Genomic DNA, 15,049 nt, shown 5'->3' on the forward strand with positions numbered 1-15,049 from the left:
AGTTAACAGAAATCCCAAGTTAGGTGCTGATCTGACCATCCCTCTTTTTTTGGCACCGCTCTCTTTTTTGACGATTTTCTAAAAAACTTTTTTTTCTTTTCATCATAACTTTGCAAATACTTGACCAAAAGACTTTCCACAGGTTACATTTCATAGAAAATTGTCCAAGGAATTTGATAAAAATAAAATTTTAACCCTTAAATACCCAGTTATATTATATTTTAACGTTTTAAGTAAAAAAAATCTATTTTGATCTGTTCCTTTTATTTTTATTTGATTTATTTTATCACCATCGTGTTCCACGGAAAATTTTACATTGTAATTAATGTAGACCTCAAACTAAAATGAACTATTGGCGAGATACAGCGATTTTACTGAAAAAAAGTATGATTTTACGCAGCAACATCCAACATGGTGTAATTTTCAACAAAAAGGGATGAATCCCGCATAGTTCGGTTTTTATATGTGAGAAACTTATTTCGGATTTGAATTCATAGGACAGAGTGCAGCGCAAAATCAAACTTTTTTCAGTAAAATCGCTGTATCTCGCCAATAGTTTATTTTAGTTTGAGGTCTACATTGATTATTATGTAAAATTGTCGGGGGAACACGATGGTGATAAAATAAAACAAATAAAAACATAAGGAATTGTTCAAATTTGATTTTAAATACTTGAAACGTAAAAATAAAATATTACTGGGCATTTAAGGATTAATATTTTATTTTTATCGAATTCCTTGGAAAATTGTCTATGAAATGCAACCTGTAGAAAGTCTTTTGCTCAATTAGTTGCAAAGTTATGATTAAAAGAAAAAAAAGTTTTTTAGAAAATCGTAAAAAAAGAGGGCGGTGCCAAAAATAGAGGGATGGTCTAATCAGAACAGATTTCTATTAACTATCGATAGAAAAAAAAACATAATATAAGTATCTTCAATAAAAAATTAATCGTACATAAAAATGTTCAGTGATACAACACAAACATGCAAAAATATTCTCTTCACGTATTCGAAAACTTTTGGTTGTGATTTCATAAAGAAAAAATCTACACAAATATTTCGTAAATATTTGGTCATTCACTTCTAGAACAATTCTCTTTTTCGTTTAAGTTAATTTTTTTAAAGAGCTTGAAAAACTAATAAAATACACCAAAATGCAAATCCAAAACGATTTTGTATAGAATATATTGCAAAATAAATTGTTCAGGTTTTTGTTTTAAAAAATACCGTGAAATTCTCTTATAAACAATTGTTTTACCACACAGTAATATGTTTTGTTAGATTATTTTTGACGAGTGTTCACTTATCATTATTTTACCAAGAAAATACCAATAACTGATATCAACTAGAAGTATGCATTCGCATGTTAAATCACCAATAAATTGTGCTATAAAAACATGAGATACCCTGAACTTGAACAGCTGCGCAAATAGTGATCCAAGTATTTGAATATTTAAACAAAACATTGCTCATTCAGCAGTATTTATTTTCCACCTCTCGCCTCCTACCCCGTCTTTTCCATCGCCAACCACGTGTCAACAGCACTCACGGCATGGCGACTATCAGCGTGCGTGGCATAATCGATAGTGCAAAGATAAAAGAGAGAGCGGGCCCTTTATTTTTCCAGTCCACGTGTGCGTCAATAAATTATGCCATCAATAAAAATTCAACTCACGCGACACACCATATATCACAATTTTCAAGTGCAGTGCCAGTTTTTTTTTTTTTGGGTTTTGTTTTCAAAAGGCAACTTTGCTGCAGCTTTCATAATCATTTTCACTCTGGGGGATCGTGGAGGCAAAAAAAAAGGTGATGCATTTCCATTGAGGTTGTGGAAAAAGTGCCATAAATTATAACTTTATATTTGGACGAAATCACAATTCCCGACGGTGGCATTGTTTTGTTTTTATTTTTTCAACTGTACCATTATAATTTTCCACCAGTTTCGTCAAACATTTTCAACTCTGAACAAAAAAAAAAAGAGTAACCCCAAAAGTACCAACCTGCCACGGGCACGACCTGGAAAGTGTCATAAACTGCATTAAATAAAAATAAAAATATACACAGTTATGAGGGGAGGGGAAAAGTGCTCTTTCGTCGCCACCGTCGGTGGGAAATGGAAAACTAAATCGTTTGCTCGCTGTTATCACGGTGTGGAAAACACTGCCGACGCCGTTACCACGGAGTGGGCTTAAGTGTGAAAAAAATACTGGGAAAAGTTTATCTGATGCCCATAATGGCCGGCAACAAAGAGTTGACAACCGTTAGAGGTGGCTCTTTTGTCTGTTATTTATTTTGATTGTTTTGTATTTTTTACATGTTTTTTTTAATTCTGTGAAATTCCGATTAAATGTATGTGAATTTTTTTCAAAATTATAATAGTTGCTACGGTAATAATACTAGTAAAAATGCTCCCAAAAAAAAGTTTATAAAGCTCAAATCCTGCGAGACGCATTTTTTTGCATTATGAGTCAAAAAGTGCTCATCCTGCAGCGGGAAGAGTCACCAACTTCCACAACATTCAGAACCATTTCACTGGGGCATCATTTTGCGCCACTAACTGAGCGTGAAACTACAACACCATGAACTTTTTTCCCCTCCCGGCCAGCACACCACATCAGCAATGAGGCTGAACGATACATGAAAGGAAGTTAGGGGGTGGTAATCCCTTCCGATGACGTGACGTTTTTTTTCGACTTCTCTGCTCGAGGGCTTTTATGAAGCTCCGGAACTGGAGAACCATCCCCGGCGTGTTCTTTGAGCAGCCGCCTCCGTCAATGTATCGTGAAGTTTTGAAAATATTTTGTCACACTAAAATCTATGTAAAATTATCACAAAAACTCAACCAAAAATCTTTGTTTTTTTTAATTTTTGCTCATTTCTGAAGGCAGATTCAGATTCAGCGGGCAAAATTACAAGGAAAAACGTATAGTTGGACAATTTTCGAATTTAGTTGGGGTGGTCCCATACACTTTTCCCTTGAAAATAAGATATTTTTAAATGAAGATATGTGAGCTCTAAAAGTGTCCCGAATACAACATTTCTCTAAAACTCTAAAGGCCTAAATAGCGAGATAAAATTTGGTGTTTACGACAAAATAGCTTAGATTAGCAAGTCCAACAATTTACTGGGAGACACAAAAAAATTCCATAAAGATTTCTGAAAAGTTGGATTTGCAAAATCACCCTAATCGTAAACCATCCTAATTTTCAACCAAACCAAAAGAAGCCCCTTCCCTTTTGCAACAACTCCCTTCAAGATACCAGAGCTCCATAATTTAACAATTTTTCGGAATAGGGTAGGGTAGTCATCAATGAGACACTTTTGGTTTTCAACTTTCAACGATTTTTCTATTTTTTTCATTAGCATGTTTTAATGAGCTTTTAGTTGCATTATTTTTCTTTTAATGTGTTTAATGTGTGACCAAAATATGAGATCGATCCGACATCTACAGCCAGAGTTATTCAACTGTCTCATTGTAGACGCACTTGGCAGGAACAATGAGACAGCTGGGGAACAATGAGACACTTTACGAAAATCAACATTTTTCTAGTAAAACATCATATTGTTCCATTGCAGGTGACTTGCCTTGAACATTTTAGAGCAATTTTGCCAACATAAAACTTTTAATAACAAAAGTTACACTAAAAAGTATTGAAATTTTGTAAAATCCATATATTAATACCAAATAACTTAGTATTTTTGGTTAAATGAAGTTTAAACTCTATGAATATGCCAAAAATCACTTTAAATTCATGTTTTGAAAGATTTCTATCGATTTTGAAAAGTTTATTGAAGAAAAATCAAAGTGTCTCATTGTTACCAATGGGCTGAAATGAGTGGGGAACAATGAGACAGCCATGGATTCTGGGTATATTCTAAATTTTAGCCAAATCTAATGAAAGGACATTGTAGCCCATTTTAACCCCTATGGAACGTCGAAAGAAATTTGAAGAAATATTAGTTTTGGTGTAAATGGCAGCCTACGAGCGAAAAAGTATTTTTTGTCCATAATTTACTTTTACACCCCATAATCAAACATTTATGAATAACTTTTCAAGGGAAAGTCCATAACCAAAGCCACTAATATGGCAGACGTGTATCCAGTAGACACACCTTTCCCCCAAATATGAGCCTGATTGGTTGATTGGTTTTTGTTTTTGTTTTTGTTTTTGTTTTTGTTTTTGTTTTTGTTTTTGTTTTTGTTTTTGTTTTTGTTTTTGTTTTTGTTTTTGTTTTTGTTTTTGTTTTTGTTTTTGTTTTTGTTTTTGTTTTTGTTTTTGTTTTTGTTTTTGTTTTTGTTTTTGTTTTTGTTTTTGTTTTTGTTTTTGTTTTTGTTTTTGTTTTTGTTTTTGTTTTTGTTTTTGTTTTTGTTTTTGTTTTTGTTTTTGTTTTTGTTTTTGTTTTTGTTTTTGTTTTTGTTTTTGTTTTTGTTTTTGTTTTTGTTTTTGTTTTTGTTTTTGTTTTTGTTTTTGTTTTTGTTTTTGTTTTTGTTTTTGTTTTTGTTTTTGTTTTTGTTTTTGTTTTTGTTTTTGTTTTTGTTTTTGTTTTTGTTTTTGTTTTTGTTTTTGTTTTTGTTTTTGTTTTTGTTTTTGTTTTTGTTTTTGTTTTTGTTTTTGTTTTTGTTTTTGTTTTTGTTTTTGTTTTTGTTTTTGTTTTTGTTTTTGTTTTTGTTTTTGTTTTGTTTTTGTTTTTGTTTTTGTTTTTGTTTTTGTTTTTGTTTTTGTTTTTGTTTTTGTTTTTGTTTTTGTTTTTGTTTTTGTTTTTGTTTTTGTTTTTGTTTTTGTTTTTGTTTTTGTTTTTGTTTTTGTTTTTGTTTTTGTTTTTGTTTTGTTTTTGTTTTTGTTTTTGTTTTTGTTTTTGTTTTTGTTTTTGTTTTTGTTTTTGTTTTTGTTTTTGTTTTTGTTTTTGTTTTTGTTTTTGTTTTTGTTTTTGTTTTTGTTTTTGTTTTTGTTTTTGTTTTTGTTTTTGTTTTTGTTTTTGTTTTTGTTTTTGTTTTTGTTTTTGTTTTTGTTTTTGTTTTTGTTTTTGTTTTTGTTTTTGTTTTTGTTTTTGTTTTTGTTTTTGTTTTTGTTTTTGTTTTTGTTTTTGTTTTTGTTTTTGTTTTTGTTTTTGTTTTTGTTTTTGTTTTTGTTTTTGTTTTTGTTTTTGTTTTTGTTTTTGTTTTTGTTTTTGTTTTTGTTTTTGTTTTTGTTTTTGTTTTTGTTTTTGTTTTGTTTTGTTTTTGTTTTTGTTTTTGTTTTTGTTTTTGTTTTTGTTTTTGTTTTTGTTTTTGTTTTTGTTTTTGTTTTTGTTTTTGTTTTTGTTTTTGTTTTTGTTTTTGTTTTTGTTTTTGTTTTTGTTTTTGATTTTGTTTTTGTTTTTGTTTTTGTTTTGTTTTTGTTTTTGTTTTTGTTTTTGTTTTTGTTTTTGTTTTTGTTTTTGTTTTTGTTTTTGTTTTTGTTTTTGTTTTTGTTTTTGTTTTTGTTTTTGTTTTTGTTTTTGTTTTTGTTTTTGTTTTTGTTTTTGTTTTTGTTTTTGTTTTTGTTTTTGTTTTTGTTTTTGTTTTTGTTTTTGTTTTTGTTTTTGTTTTTGTTTTTGTTTTTGTTTTTGTTTTTGTTTTTGTTTTTGTTTTTGTTTTTGTTTTTGTTTTTGTTTTTGTTTTTGTTTTTGTTTTTGTTTTTGTTTTTGTTTTTGTTTTTGTTTTTGTTTTTGTTTTTGTTTTTGTTTTTGTTTTTGTTTTTGTTTTTGTTTTTGTTTTTGTTTTTGTTTTTGTTTTTGTTTTGTTTTTGTTTTTGTTTTTGTTTTTGTTTTTGTTTTTGTTTTTGTTTTTGTTTTTGTTTTTGTTTTTGTTTTTGTTTTTGTTTTTGTTTTTGTTTTTGTTTTTGTTTTTGTTTTTGTTTTTGTTTTTGTTTTTGTTTTTGTTTTTGTTTTTGTTTTTGTTTTTGTTTTTGTTTTTGTTTTTGTTTTTGTTTTTGTTTTTGTTTTTGTTTTTGTTTTTGTTTTTGTTTTTGTTTTTGTTTTTGTTTTTGTTTTTGTTTTTGTTTTTGTTTTTGTTTTTGTTTTTGTTTTTGTTTTTGTTTTTGTTTTTGTTTTTGTTTTTGTTTTTGTTTTTGTTTTTGTTTTTGTTTTTGTTTTTGTTTTTGTTTTTGTTTTTGTTTTTGTTTTTGTTTTTGTTTTTGTTTTTGTTTTTGTTTTTGTTTTTGTTTTTGTTTTTGTTTTTGTTTTTGTTTTTGTTTTTGTTTTTGTTTTTGTTTTTGTTTTTGTTTTTGTTTTTGTTTTTGTTTTTGTTTTTGTTTTTGTTTTTGTTTTTGTTTTTGTTTTTGTTTTTGTTTTTGTTTTTGTTTTTGTTTTTGTTTTTGTTTTTGTTTTTGTTTTTGTTTTTGTTTTTGTTTTTGTTTTTGTTTTTGTTTTTGTTTTTGTTTTTGTTTTTGTTTTTGTTTTTGTTTTTGTTATTGTTTTTGTTTTTGTTTTTGTTTTTGTTTTTGTTTTTGTTTTTGTTTTTGTTTTTGTTTTTGTTTTTGTTTTTGTTTTGTTTTTGTTTTTGTTTTTGTTTTTGTTTTTGTTTTTGTTTTTGTTTTTGTTTTTGTTTTTGTTTTTGTTTTTGTTTTTGTTTTTGTTTTTGTTTTTGTTTTTGTTTTTGTTTTTGTTTTTGTTTTTGTTTTTGTTTTTGTTTTTGTTTTTGTTTTTGTTTTTCAGACTTCATAGAGATTTAAAGACTTTAACCCTTCTCTATTTGAGACTTGAACCTAAAAAGAAGAGTGATTTTTAATAAGAGCTTTTGATCTTATTGCTTCATTTTTATTTTCATTAAATTTGATAACATAGCTCAAAAAGAAGGGAAGAATAACATTATGGAAAATAAGCAATAGAGAATTTCCAGCAGCATAACGTTCAGTTTTTCAACTCTTCAACCCTCACCTCAGTGTTCTAGACGATGATGAAGATGAGCTGACAATGTCGACGAGGCACCAACTTGACTGTTGCCACTGGCTACTGCTGCTGACGATGACTTTAAGTATTATTTACATTCGCCAGGACACTTTCCAGCGAAAGCTGGAAAACTATTGTATATTGGCATGGAGGAAAAGGGGAATGAGCCACTCTCTAGAAGGATACTTCGCTGCGATGAAGGTAGATGTGCCACTTGGGTCGCCCTCTGGCCGCTGTGTGGCAATTCCAGAAATGAAAAGTCATTCTACCTGAGTGTTGTTAGTGAGAAAGGGCTTATTGTGTAGATTTGCAGCTATTTATGCAAAGCTTCAAGCGCTTAGCTTCAATTTTTTTAAATTATACTATGGAAGAAAACATAAACAACTTAAAACAACTAATTAAATCTTTATGAAAAAATTACTTTTATGTTGCTTTAAAATAAATCCTTCAAAAAGCTAAACCCTTTACCTCTTGGTACAGCTCAATCCCAACCCCAACGGGTGGGCAGATAAAAGAGTGACCACACGATGTCGATGCACGGCCCAAATGGGCGCACCTCTAGTTTGCAAAATCCCCGAGCCATCGCAATGAAGTGATTAGATTTCCCACACAAAGAACCAGAGGGAAAACCGCGACGAAAGCTGACCCGCCTTTGATGTCCTGCTCCAGGAACAAACCGTCCTCACCCGCAGACTTCAACGTAGAGGGGATTGTAATACACGTTCCTGGAACACCCTCCCCGGTGAGGGTGTGTGTGTGTGTGGTTTTTCCTTGTCAGAACCGATGTGTGTGATGTGGCCAAGGGGCCATCTCTAATTCATCGTCTGATTGGCGGCCTCGTGGTGGTTGTGGGGCGATGATGACGGACGTCCGATAGATGGTCACCGGCACGGGAAAAAGGAACCGAGATCCGATGGTGGTACATGAAGGTCGGGGGGGGGGTGGGGGGACCACCAGAACTCGAGTTCAACGGGTGGCCCTTTTTAGTAGCTCACTGACTGGCCAGTTACAACTCGGTTGTGGTTGACCTGCGGAAGAAGCTTTCCGCGAGTTGCAACTCGAACCGCGGTCTGGCACACACACAAGAGTTTCCAAGTTGCTGGAATTACAGGGTAGACTGGTTCAGCATGAATATGGATCTGTGTGGATCTGTGTGAATATGAATCTGGTATCCTTTGCAAAATTGTAGATTTTTGGGACAATTCAGACAAAAAATATTTTAACTCTTACTTTCAATAACTTTTTTCACACAAACTTTTCGATTTTCCATTTTCGATTTTTTATTATTTTTTTATATGTTTTTGAAAACGAACGTTTTGTTAACGGCAAAGTTATGATTTTTTGAAAATAATGGAAAATAGGAGATTTGGAATGCGTTGCTTACAAAAAAGTCTATCTATCAGTTTTAGATGTTAAATTCATTTCTAAATAGAAAAGTAACTTTTTTTTTATGAGGTTCACCTACTTGATTTTTGGCCATTTTTCGGTTTAATCATTTTTTAATTTATAAAACAAGTATCCATCCTTGTCCAACTTTAAAAAAATATAAATTTCGGTAAATGAAACACCAGAAAATTGTTTAGCCCGATCGGAAACCTTTTTTTTACATGCTATGTTCGTGAGGAATCGCTGTGGATGTATTCGAAAAGCTGAGAAAATTCTCTACTCTGCATTGTTGATCCAACCTTGTTTTCCTTGCAAAGAACTCAAATGTGTATTATGTAAATATTAGTAACTCTGCCAATTTTGATCCAAATCGGTTCAGGTTTAAAAGTTGCTTTAGATCGATAAAGCTGGTGAAAAAAAAAATCCTTCATAAAAGTTCTCTTTAAATCGCTAATAACTCGTAAGGGTTAACTCTGATAGTATTGCGGTTTTCGACAAAGTTGCTTGTTATATTTTATTCCATAAAAATTTCACACTTCACATTTAGCGCCTTTTGCTTTTTTAATATTTCAGTATACATTTTTGCGATTTTTACATTTAAAAAACCGTCAATGTTTTAAAGCAACCTTGAAACTAATTTGGCTCAAAACTAGCAAACTTTTCCTAAAGAATCGAGTCGATGAATACCTCTTAAGATTTTCAAAAAAAAAATTTTTTTTGTTACCCTTAATGACCATTGACCATGTGAGTTTTTTTAGTTTTAACTCAATTTACCCACAATTTTCAACCGATGATATCTTGATCAAACTTTTAATGTCAAAAAGTAAAACTTGTGAAAATGTTCTCAACTCTTTGAAAATAGGGTAATTCTCCGCCAACTCACACAGCAGTTGCCCCGACCCCTCTTCGATTTGCGTGAAACTTTGTCCTAAGGGGTAACATGGTGTCAAAAGGACTTTGTAAAATTAGACGCCCGATTTGATGGCGTACTCAGAATTCCGAAAAAACGTATTTTTCATCAAAAAAACACTAAACAAGTCTTAAAAATTCTCCCATTTTCCGTTACTCGACTGTAAAATTTTCTGGAACATGTCATTTTATGGGAAATTTAATGTACATTTCGAATCTACATTGACCTAGAAGGGTCATTTTTTCATTGAGAACAAAATTTTTCATTTAAAAATTTCGTGTTTTTTTTCTAATTTTGCAGGGTTATTTTTTAGAGTGTAATAATGTTCTACAAAATTGTAGAGCAGACAATTACAAAAAAAATGATATAAAGGCTTAAGGGGTTTGCTTATCAACATCACGAGTTATCGCGATTTTACGAAAAAAAAATTTGAAAAAGTTGGTCGTCATCGATCATGGCCGTCCATGGTCACCCGCGACAGACACGGACGACGAAACAAAGAGAAACACAAAAAGTAACTTTTTCAAAACATTTTTTCGTAAAATCTCGAAATTTTAAAATGAAAAATTTTGTTCGAAATGAAAAAATGACCCTTCCGGGTCAATGTAGATTCGAAAAGTACATTAAATTTCCCATAAAATGACATGTTCCAGAAAATTTTACAGTCGAGTAACGGAAAATGGGAGAATTTTTAAAACTTGTTTAGTGTTTTTTTGATGAAAAATACGTTTTTTCGGAATTCTGAGTACGCCATCAAATCGGGCGTCTAATTTTACAAAGTCCTTTTGACACCATGTTACCCCTTAGGACAAAGTTTCACGCAAATCGAAGAGGGGTCGGAAAAACTTTTCCCGATTTCGTGTGAGTTGGTAGAGAATTACCCAATATATATTCAGATTTTATCTCTAATCATAACTTACAACTTTGCTAAAGAAACTAAATCGATCAGAAAATCCCTTCTGTTGGTACTGAATTCTAAATCTTTTCATAACACCTTTGAGCAGTTCTCTAGGATTTCGGTCATTCGATTTTTTTTGTATTTTTTAATCCGACTGAAACTTTTTTGGTGCCTTCGGTATGCCCAAAGAAGCCATTTTGCATCATTAGTTTGTCCATATAATTTTCCATACAAATTCGGCAGCTGTCCATACAAAAATGATGTATGAAAATTCAAAAATCAGTATCTTTTGAAGGAATTTTTTGATCGATTTGGTGTCTTCGGCAAAGTTGTAGGTATGGATACGGACTACACTGGAAAAAAATAATACACGGTAAAAAAAATTTGGTGATTTTTTTATTTAACTTTTTATCACTAAAACTTGATTTACAAAAAAACACTATTTTTAATTTTTTTTATTTTTTGATATGTTTTAGAAGGCATAAAATGCCAACTTTTCAGAAATTTCCAGGTTGTGCAAAAAATCACTGACCGAGTTATGAATTTTTTAATCAATACTGATTTTTTCAAAAAATCGAAATTTTGGTCGTAAAAATTTTTCAACTTCATTTTTCGATGTAAAATCAAATTTGCAATCAAAAATCACTTTAGTAAAATTTTGATAAAGTGCACCGTTTTCAAGTTATAGCCATATTTAAGTGACTTTTTTGAAAATAGTCGCAGTTTTTCATTTTTTTAAATTAGTGCACATGTTTGCCCAGTTTTGAAAAAAATATTTTTGAAAAGCTGAGAAAATTCTCTATATTTTGCTTATTCGGACTATGTTGATACGACCTTTAGTTGCTGAGATATTGCAATGCAAAGGTTTAAAAACAGGAAAATTGATGTTTTCTAAGTTTCACCCAAACAACCCACCATTTTCTATCGTCAATATCTCAGCAACTAATGGTCCGATTTTCAATGTTAATATATGAAACATTTGTGAAATTTTCCGATCTCTTCGAAAAAAATATTTTTGGAATTTTCAAATCAAGACTAACATTTCACAAAGGCCAAACATTCAATATTACGCCCTTTTAAAATGTTTGTCTTGATTTGAAAATTCCAAAAATATTTTTTTCGAAAAGATCGGAAAATTTCACAATTGTTTCATATATTAACATTGAAAATCGGACCATTAGTTGCTGAGATATTGACGATAGAAAATGGTGGGTTGTTTGGGTGAAACTTAGAAAACATCAATTTTCCTGTTTTTAAACCTTTGCATTGCAATATCTCAGCAACTAAAGGTCGTATCAACATAGTCCGAATAAGCAAAATATAGAGAATTTTCTCAGCTTTTCAAAAATATTTTTTTCAAAACTGGGCAAACATGTGCACTAATTTAAAAAAATGAAAAACTGCGACTATTTTCAAAAAAGTCACTTAAATATGGCTATAACTTGAAAACGGTGCACTTTATCAAAATTTTACTAAAGTGATTTTTGATTGCAAATTTGATTTTACATCGAAAAATGAAGTTGAAAAATTTTTACGACCAAAATTTCGATTTTTTGAAAAAATCAGTATTGATTAAAAAATTCATAACTCGGTCAGTGATTTTTTGCACAACCTGGAAATTTCTGAAAAGTTGGCATTTTATGTCTTCTAAAACATATCAAAAAATAAAAAAAATTAAAAATAGTGTTTTTTTGTAAATCAAGTTTTAGTGATAAAAAGTTAAATAAAAAAATCACCAAATTTTTTTTTACCGTGTATTATTTTTTCCAGTGTAGTCCGTATCCATACCTACAACTTTGCCGAAGACACCAAATCGATCAAAAAATTCCTTCAAAAGATACAGATTTTTGAATTTTCATACATCATTTTTGTATGGACAGCTGCCGAATTTGTATGGAAAATTATATGGACAAACTAATGATGCAAAATGGCTTCTTTGGGCATACCGAAGGCACCAAAAAAGTTTCAGCCGGATTAAAAAATACAAAAATTAAAATTGAAGAAAAAAGACCGATTTCGTAGAGAATTGCTCCTTTGTCCAAATAGCCCATTTTTTTTGAATAACCGTAAATCGGGGTAACTTTGATAGCCAGAGAGAATGTAAATTATGTTTGTTAATAATAAATAATATATATTTTTGAAATAGAATTCAAAGCAATCTTTATATCTTTTATAGACATTTTTAGCAGAAAAAAAAACTTATAAATTGTGAAAACTTTTGGTTTATGCATCGAAACTTGTTCGAAATGCAATATGAATCAATAAGTTTGTAAACAAAACTAGTTTTTTTTTTGCAATTCTGCTGTGAAACTGTCAACTTTTGCTGTCCTTCTGGATAAACGAAACAGCCTACTTTTCAGTGCCAACAATATCAGAATGGAAAATTAATACCTTTCAATACTGAAAAGTTCTACTTATTTTTGAACGGTATATTTACTTAACACTTGGATAATTGGCATAAAATTTCATTCAAAAAGCGTTCTTCAGAATTGCAAAAAAATCGTTAGTAACTCTTTGCAAAACTTGATTATTTTTAGCACTCGTCGTGTTTATCCAACTCTGTAAACCTGTACGACTCTTGCTGAAAAAAAAATGATTTTGGCAACTTGTTTTTCATAAACCAACGAACTCTATGTAAAATAGTGATCAATAAAAATGAAAATGTATGGACCTTGTGCGGCCTACCACAGTACATGTTTTAAAAATAATAAACAACAACATTTTTTTACAAAATTTCAAAACTTTCAATGAAATTTTAAGTGTAACCAGTTAAAATTAATTTCAATTGCATTCCCCCTGCGTTTAGAATCATTTTTAACATGTTCGAGTTTGTTTTTAAAATATTCTGATTTTTTGAAAATTTTTCATGTTTACCCAAAAAAATAACTTTTGCAATTTCTTTTTTGAATTGTTGAATGCCTATTAAATTAGAAAATGTATATTTTCAATGTTTCAAAACCACAATTTTGGCCACCATCTTGGATTTAAAAATTTTAAACTTAAGAGATCATACTTAAGCTCAATAATCAGAAATAAGACTACAATTTTTTTTATTCGATTATCCGAAGTTTTGATTAGCCGAAGTGAAAGTTTGCCAAGGCCTTCAGATAATCGAGCCTGGACTGTACCTGGAAAAAGCTTCATAAATATCAAAAAAATATCTCGGCACCAAGCTCAATAATCAGAAATAAGACTACAATTTTTTTTATTCGATTATCCGAAGTTTTGATTAGCCGAAGTGAAATTTTGCCAAGGCCTTCAGATAATCGAGCCTGGACTGTACATGGAAAAAGCATCATAAATATCAAAAAAATATCTCGGCACCATTCAATCCGATTTTTGCAGTCTTAGACACAAAAGAATGGTGATAAGTTTGACTTTTTGGGAAAAATAGTAAGGAGTTTCAAAAATTTAGCTTAACATTTGATAAGGTCGTATGAAAACCTAAAATGCTGTTTTGAAGGTCTTGGGACCAAAGAGCCTATGTCTGAAAATATTTTTACCTGATTCCAAGTAATTTAAATACGCAACTTTTGGTACCCTAACATGTATAGGACATCGCTGAAATTTTCAAGTTATCGCAGTGTTAGTGAAAAAGTCGATTTTTGCCGTTTTCGTCATTTTCCCATTTTTGTGCGTGGCGCTTCGAAATACCGAATTTTTTTTTCAAAGATCGTATCTCAGAAAATTGAAAACATAACTTCACAATTTTTTTGATATGTTATGTAAAATTTTCCGAGGAATCAGGTAAACATATTTTCAGACATTTGGTATTTGGTCCCGAGCTCTTAAAAACAGCATTTTAGGTTTTCATACGACCTTTTCAAATGTTAAGCTAGATTTTTGAACCTCCTTACTATTTTTCCCAAAAAGCCAAAATAATCACCTTTCTTTTGTGTCTAAGACTGCAAAAATCGGATTGAATGGTGCCGAGATATTTTTTTGAAAAAGTGGCTTTTGCGAAAAATGACGAAGGTTAGAGACTGACGTAAATAATTACTTTTTTAAGGAATTCTGAGTACGCCATCAAATCGGACGTCCTGTTTTACTTTAAAGTCCCTTGGACACCAAACTTCTATCTTTTTTGATTTTCGAACAATAAATTACTGAAAACGTGTCTTAGTAAAAATTCATCAAAATGAATGGGTCAAACCGCCCCACCGTCACGAGATGTCCAAAAATGAATCTCGGATTCGTGATAAGGGATCGAAGTTTCCATAGTTTCACAAAAATCGAAGAAGGTTCGGGGCAACTGCTGTGTGAGTTGGCGAAGAATAACCCACATATGAAGCATTTTCATTTGATTTCACTTTTTTTTTTTTGAAGAACAACTTTTTATATCAATTGAAATGAAAAATTAGCTTCAAATTTGACGAATTAAAAAAAAAACAACCTGATCCAGTCTAAGTTCACCGCAGTGCAACAGTGCTAACTAGTCGTCGTCGTCGTAGTCATCCTCGTTAGTTCCACTGCGGTTACAGTTCAGCACCGAGTGGCATCACGGGTCCCGCCAACCACCGTCAGCATCAGGCATCGCTGCTCAAGTGACCGTCCCGAGGGAGGCCAGCGGCTTAAGCGCCTGCTCACGAGTCTGGTTCACCTGGCTGTGTAACGGAAAAAGCCCAACACGCTAGCGAGATTCGTTTCCACGGCTAATTCCTGCTGGTGTTTCGTGGGAGTTGAGGCATTGCTGCGTGAAAATCGTACCTCCAGATCGCTCAACGATGGTGACGGTGGACAAACAGATAGCAGACTACGGGGGTGTGAGCCGTCATCACGAAACCATGGTTAGTTTCGGCTGAAATTGTATGAATGGGGTCGTATTGGAGATGCTTTCGAGGATCATAGAGTTTGAATTCTAATCTAAACAAACCCTGAGTAGTTTCTACCACAATTTCCAATCCACCGCTAAGCTGCCACATGTAATTTTATTTTGAACATTTTTGT

The sequence above is a fragment of the Culex pipiens genome, chromosome 3 (assembly GCF_016801865.2).
Source record: "Culex pipiens pallens isolate TS chromosome 3, TS_CPP_V2, whole genome shotgun sequence".
NCBI lineage: Eukaryota > Metazoa > Arthropoda > Insecta > Diptera > Culicidae > Culex > Culex pipiens.